Below are 7,825 nucleotides of genomic sequence, written 5' to 3'. Positions count from 1 at the left end.
TTTAGTAAGGCAAAACCGCAAGAGTCTCTCGTAGTTTATCTCTTCATATGAATGTCATGAAGCAAATTTCATAAACTCTCTCTCTCTCGCGGAGTGGTAACAATTCCATTGTGAAATCAAAAATAAAAATGAAGCAAATTGACTCTCCACGTGCATGGCTCCAAAGAGCAAAAAATTCAGCGAATATAACCCATGATGTCACTTCAGCGAATATAAACCTAAGAAATCAAAAATAAAAAATAAAAATGAAGCAAATTAACTCATGCTGCTTCACTTCGGCAGCATACCAACCCTTGTTGTCTCGTCTGCTGATGCTGCGCAAGAGATACTAAAGACCCGTGATGTCATTTTCCCAGGTCGGCCCAATTCAATCATGTTCCAGAAACTATTGTACAATTACAAAGATGTGGCAACTGCCCAATGCGGTGAGTACTGGAGGCAAATGAAAAGTATACTTGTCTTAAATCTTTTGAGTAACAAAAGGGTTCAATCCTTTCAAGCTGTGAGAGAGGAGGAAATTTGCCTAGTCATTGAGAAAATCAAACAAACTTGTTCTTCTTCATATGTGAATTTAAGCAAAGTATTTGTAAAGCTTATTAATGATGTTGTTTGTAGGGTTGAAGGAAGTATGGTGGAGGAAAAGGTGAGAGAAAGTTTAAGAAGCTTTTAAGGGAGCTTCGCGAGTTGTTAGGTACTATCAATGTGGGGAACTATCTTCCATGGCTTACATGGGTGAGCCTAGGGATGGAGCTATGTTTGGACCCCGCCGCGCGCGCGGGGGTGGGGGGGGGGGGGGGGGGGGTGGTCAGAATGGCCCCCCTTGACCCAACAAGAAAAAAGAGCACTTGTATTATACGTAAATTTGAATCTGGCCCATAAAAAATTAAATTCGGTCCCCAAAATGCTCTTTAAAACTATGAAAGAGCCTAAGAACTACACAAATAAGCCTAACAACATAAAATCAGCCCAATAAATAAATAAATAAATAAAAACTACATATTTGTATGTCAGTCTCATTGTAATTCCCAACAAAATTTCAAGGAAATTAATAAAAAAAATTAAAAAAAAAAAAAAAAAAAAAAAAAAAAAAAAAAAACTCAAATACCCATGGGAGGGTTTCAGTTGAATAGGGTAAAAAGTCTATAAGAGGTCACATCACCACTATTAGAAGAGAGTGTTCGAGTAAATTGTTGTCACATACCACCAGATCTGCTGGAGGAAGTCAAGGTGGAACTTAAACCTAAGTTGAAATATCTTTTAAAAGTAAGTTTTTTTTTTTTTTTTTTTTTTTTAATGTGTTGGGGGTTATTAAAATTTTGATTTGGGTCGGATTATGATTTTGAGTTCTCTTAGTGTGCGGGGTGATGGTCTTGTTTGAATGTTCAAAGTTTGTGCCTTTTTGGGGGATTGCGGCAAAAGAAGGAAAAAAACAAATTTTTCTTTGGTAGTTTTTTTTATAGAAAACTATTGGTATTGGTAGAGTGGGTTAATGACAGTGTTGTTTTTTATTGAGTCATTAACATGATTGTGTTATTTTGTCTTTTAGTTTATCATTTTTTATTTTTTATTTTTATAAATAGTTGGACATCTTTATAATTATATCAAAGAAACAACTAAGTATTATTAGGTAAATATTAAATCTTAGCAACAATCTTACTAACAAATTAGTATTTTGGTCAGTGGCAGCGTTGTTTTTTATTGAGTCATTAACATGGTTGTGTTATTTTGTCTTTTATTTTATCATTTTTTATTTTTTATTTTTATTAATAGTTGGACATCTTTATAATTATATCAAAGAAACAACTAAGTATTATTAGGTCAATAATAAATCTCAGCAACAATCTTACTAACAAATTAGTATTTTGATTAAAAAAAAAAATAATAATGAGTATATTAGTTATGATCAGGGGCGTAGCCAAGAATTTTTACATGGGGGGGCCGATTCGAACCATGAAGGTTGAAATTAACGACGATGAGTATCATCGTTGTATGGATAGTCTATATTTTTAGGTTGATATGGACCTTCTTTGAGATAAGCTCGTTGGATTTCATCTTGTTTGTTGATAGGGAATTTACATATTTGTTTATGTGACCCTGGATCACGATCTATCTCTTCAAATTGAATTCTTGAACATTTGGAGGGGTCAGGGTGTTCATCAGGCATTGAAGTATCAACATTTGTTTCTACAGCCACAGGTGTCCTAATTTTTGAATTGCTAACATCTTTTTTCTTAAAGAATGCATCAATTGTTTTTCGTTTGCTCATAATTCTTTTAGCTTTAAAAATATGACTCAAAAATTAACTTGAAAAGAAGTTTAAAAAATAAAATTTTAATTAGAAATTTTTACTTAGTTATATGGATGTTATTTATACTCAAGAAAAAACAAAATTTCCACTATAATTTAAACATAAAATCCATTTTTAATCCGACTTTAATTAATAATAAGCCCTCAAACAAAAACAAAAATTAAACACACAAGTATTGGTACACAACATAAATCAAACAATTTAACAACACCCATAGCCACATCCACAGTCATATGATATCTAACTAATCAAAAATAGGTAATAAATCAAAACAATTTTACCTTAGAAACTTTGTCTTCACAAAGTGCAAAGATGGGTCACCCGTGTGGTAATGCCTACTGCCTCTGCCTGACTGCCTCCAACTTTAGATCTTCCCTTCAAGACTCATCACAAACAATCTCCCCATGCCTTCAATCATGTATTTCTCTAAAAATCTATGAAAATATAAAGAGCATGTGAATATTTAGGTGTAGATAGTTGAGAAAATTAAAAAAAGACACTAAAAAGAGATGAATGTCTAATGCTTAAGAAAGAGAAGAAAACTCACCAGTCACCAAATTCCAAAACTAAAGCTGATGAAGAAAGAAAAAATTGGTCATGATTTTTTTTTTTTTTTTTTCGAACTGTGAGTACAGAGGACTAGAGTTTTGGGGGCTGGTAGGTAGGCAATGGTACCAGTGGAAATGAAAGTGTATCAAAGAAGACAAAACAAAAGAATAAGAAGTAAAGAAAGGGATTCCGTGGGTCAGTGGGTGGATTTTTTGAGATGAAGAGAAAGTGAAGTTTTGTTTTTTGTGTTTGGACTTGAGCGGGCTAGCTTGTTTTATTTGGAGTACATAAGGTGATAAGGCCAAAAACTAAAGCCAGGCTTGGGAGAATATTTGAGTTGGGCTTGGGAGAATAGTTGAGAATGGGCTATGGGGGGGCCGGCTGTCCAATATTGGGGGGGCCCAATTTTTTTTTTCTACCTACTCTAATGGAAAAAAAAAAAAAATTTTACAGGGGCCGAGGTCCCCCCAATCCACTATATGGCTCCGCCCCTAGTTATGATTCCCCCCCCCCCCCCTTAATAGTCTGGCTCTCCGTCCCTGGGTGAGACTTGTCAATAGGTTGGATGCTAAAGCAGATAAAATGGCTAAACAGTTTGATGATTTTCTTGAAGGAGTAAGTGAAGAGCACATTAATTGCCAGAAGAAAGGAAGTGAAGACCACGTTGTTAGTCCTGAAAATGAATAAGAAAAGGACTTTGTGGAAGTTTTGCTTTAGGTTCAAAAAGGAAAACGTGACTGGTTTCCCTATTGATAGAGTAAGCATTAAGGCTCTAATCTTGTTAAGAAAATCTCTCACTCATTCACTTGAAGAGCCCAAGGGAGAGTGAGAGAGAATTAATATCCTTAAGGCATCCATTAATTTTTTCCATAGTTAAATCGGGCCTTATATTTACAAACTTGTTCACATACAAATTATAATGTTGGACTTTGGCTCCTTTAATAGTCGAGCATAAAATTACGCTTAAACTTGGCTTGCTTGATAAACAAATGAATATAAACAAGAATTTTCTCAAACCAAGTTGAGCTATTCATAAATAGCTTTAGCTTGTTTAGAAAAATTTGTTCTTATTGGCTCATTAAACTTATGAAATAAATTGCACAAAAGTACAATTTATATATGTAAGGTTGAATTTTATCAACCATCTTGTTGGCTTTATTCCGTGCCAAATTTGCTTGTATTTTAGCAATTAATAACCCTGTATTTAGGTGGGAATCATGTAAGGATAGTAAGTGACAGAGTGTAAAGAAATGCTCAAGATTGTGCAAGGATGCAGAGACTCGTGGCTGGACTCGTGGGTGACTCGCGACTGGCAAGCTGCCAAAGTTGGCACACGTGTGGAGTATGCAGGGGAGCTGAAGAGTCATGCCAGCTGTTGCACTACAGGACAAAAGTCCCAGGCTGGCCAGGCCGTTAGCTCACAGCTTGAACTCGCGACTCAGCCCAGTTGCGAGGTCAAGTCGCCAGACCACCATGTTTGAGAAAAACTAACTTTTTACATTCCTTCTCACCCTACTATATATATGCTCTTATACCCACAATATTCTAAGAGCTTCAAGAGAAAATTTTGAGAGAGAAACCCTAGAGAAAAACAAGATTGATTCATCCACAATCTTCACATAGAGACTCTTCAAATTCCTCTACTCTCTTCCTCTCCATTGTCAAATCCTTGAGAGGTATATTACCAAAACTTTTTTCTCACCATACCCATATCTGTGAGAAGGCCATTTGGTGTTTGGGAAGCAATTAAGAAGAGACCAATTTCATATTGATAGATGTTATGGTCAAGTAGCAGAATCCGGTAAGCTAAAGAAGAAATAGGTTTGATGTAACCCATTGAAGTAGAAGCTTGGAGGGCTTAGGTACATTAGGTAGATTAGGCTTGGAGGGTCTTCTGCTATTCATGTATCCCAACTACATTCTTTAGTGGATTGTTTACCGCTTAGAGGGCGGCAGAGAGGTTTTACACCGAGGGTTTTGGTTTTCTCTTCAATAACACATTAAGTGTTGTCCTTGTGTTTGCATCTCTCTTCCCTTAATATTTTCTATTTAATTTCTGCTGTGGATGTGATTTTATTTGGTTTAGATTGTTTATCAATTCTGTTTTAAGCTTATGTTCATATTCCGCACATTAAATATTTGACATTAAGCTTGAATTGGTAATTTGAAAATTAGGGGTCTAAACGTTTATAGTGTTTTATACACTAATTGAACTTTCAACATAAAAAGTGTAAAACTTTTAACAACTTGTACATAATAATAAATAAGCATATTAATTTATCCTACCATTAATCCAAAAGAGCATGTAGTGTTTGGCAAAACATAAAACCAAGTTTGCTAAGAACGATATAATTGGTTTTAGTAGTTTATACGTTTGAAGTTTTTTTTTTTTTTTTTTTTTTAAATGTCTAGATATATTTTCATATAAAACTAGTTTTAGCCAGCTTAGATTCCTCTAAAGACACATTCTTTCCAAAATCAATTTTTTAAATTTTGGTATTTTCACATGCATTTTTCTACCTCAAAAAAAAAGTTTTAGACTGGATTAGGACAAATTGTATAGCAACTAAAATTGTTTCTTGTACGAAAATGAGTGGGTTTAAAGAATATTAATATAAGCCTATAAGGCCATAGGCACACAAATTCACAATCTTTTTAACAATTTACTAAGGTATTATGTTTGTCACAAACACCAGACTTAGACCCACCATAACATCATATTCACATGGGTTTATAAGGACAAGAATGTCAATAAATTGTACAAAACACTATGAATTTGTGTTTGTTGATACAGTTAGTGGGGTAAAATGCTTCATTGCAAAAAGGTTTGTTTTGTTCTAGGAGACTATGGCATTTCATACTCTTTCTCATGCTGGTTGACAATTTTCTACAATATATCCCTTCTTTTTTTTATAGGATGCATTTGCTATTTATTGGAACTCACTCTACGTACACAGTGTTAGACTGGGTGATGTTAGAGCTCTTAAGAAACCCAGAGATCATGAAGAAGGTGCAAAATGAAGTTAGAGGAATCATTGGCAACAAAAAGGACATAATAAAGGATGATTTGGACAAAATGCATTACTTAAATGCAGTGATCAAAGAGACTCTTTGCTTTCATCCTCCTCTTCCACTGTTAGTTTGCTGAGAATCAATTTAAGATGCCAAAATACAAGGCTATGACATTGTAGTTGGAACACAAGTTTTTATCAATGTATGGGCAATTGGAAGAGACCCTGGATTATGGGACAATCCAAAGAAAATTCATCCGAAAAGGTTTTTGACTTCTTCTATAGATTTTAAAGGTCATGACTTTCAGTTAATCCCATTTCGAGCTGGAAGGAGGGGTTGCCCAGGAATTTCCTTTGCCATAACCACTAACAAGCTTTTTTTATAACCAACCACTAACAAGCTTGTTTTGGCAAATCTTCTGCTCAACTTTGATTGGACATTGCTTGGAGGGGCAAGAGGAGAGGAATGGACATGACTGAATCTACTGGAATATCCATTCATAGATAATTTCCTCTTACTGTGATTGCAACTCCATATTCTAGCTAGTATACATAGATGCAATAGATATTAGTAGTTGAAGAATCTTCTTGGCTAGCAAGGATCCAAGATTACTCACTTTGAATCTCTTTTTACTTCATTCCAATTTGGTTGTTGAGAATAGGACTTCAAAATAAATAACTGAGTACATAACAAGTTAACAAGGAACATAAGATATTATCTATGAAGCACCTTTACGGATCCGGGTGCAAGTGTGGGTGCTGGTGCAGATGTAGTGCAGCAACACGACAATTTTTTAAAAAGTAAAACACAAGTGTAGTGGGATACATTTATAAATTATTTATTAAATATATTTTTATTTATATTGCTAAGCATTTACATATATATATATATACATATATATATATATATATATCAATTTAAAAGCAATAGTAAATAATAAAGTGAATACATGTTAATATTATTATTTAGTAATTAATAGAATAATATTTTTACCGGTTACTATTATAAAGTCAAGTAAATTAATGAATTTAAAGAAAATCATAATAAAGGTAATTATATGGTTATTTTAATTTAAAAAAAATCATTTATGGCATTTTTGTAAATCAAGCCAACATTTTGAGTAATTAGAAACTAGGAACCTTTTTGAAATTCACTTTAGCCACTTTTTCTCAGCTACCCAATTTATTTCGAATGCTACGTCCACAATATTTTCACAATATTTTCATAACAAATCATCGGTGGCAAGTTGTTATTAGCTTATCTGAATCAACTTCCTAATTAACATAAGAGAAAAAGAGAAATGATATGTCCATAATATTTTCACAACATTTTTACAACAAATCCTAAGTGGTAGATTGTTATTGGTTATTATTGTTGGGGTAAAAAAGTAATCTTAGTATTAGGTTCAAATTTGAACCAATAACAATTAACCACCTATAATTTGTTATGAAAATATTATAAAAATATTGTAAATATAGCATCTCTCAAAAGAAAAATTAATAAATAAATAACCACGGTGTTATGCCATATTTGCATTGTGATAGTATTTTATTAGTGGGGAAGATCAGAGAAGACTACTTTAGCTGTCCTGCACCTAATAACTCCTCTAACAGTGAGGGGACACAATGAATTTCACACTATGTAGCAAATTGTTAGTGAGAGGCTTCGCTCTTCCTCTACTTAACATATTGTTCACATAGAACAAACTTGATCTTTTCAGCTTTTCCATCAGTTCGATGTGCTGACAATATCGTGCCTAGACCATCACATTGACTGAAGTTTTTTCTGTATTGTTTATAAAAGTGATGACTATTTTTGTAAAAAACGATATCAATAATAAACTCAAATAAAAACCGGTAAAAACTTTCTTGCCAACTCTACTAATGTGAAAATATTGACAAATTTTGTATATAGGTAGCAGTGTACTCATGGGGTTTGTTTTATTTGGGTTTGGAA

The 7,825-nt window shown here is 33.6% G+C and overlaps 1 pseudogene; it reads left to right on the top strand.

Moving 5' to 3' along the window:
* Nucleotides 1-262: 262 nt before the first annotated feature.
* Nucleotides 263-6,376, top strand: LOC126702292 (cytochrome P450 736A117-like; annotated as a pseudogene).
* The last annotated feature ends 1,449 nt before the right edge of the window (nt 6,377-7,825 follow it).

This window comes from Quercus robur, chromosome 10, assembly GCF_932294415.1.
Source record: "Quercus robur chromosome 10, dhQueRobu3.1, whole genome shotgun sequence".
Classification (NCBI taxonomy): Eukaryota; Viridiplantae; Streptophyta; class Magnoliopsida; order Fagales; family Fagaceae; genus Quercus; species Quercus robur.
The sequence above is the reverse complement of the archived record's forward strand: the minus strand, read 5'-3'. Positions and strand labels throughout refer to the sequence as shown.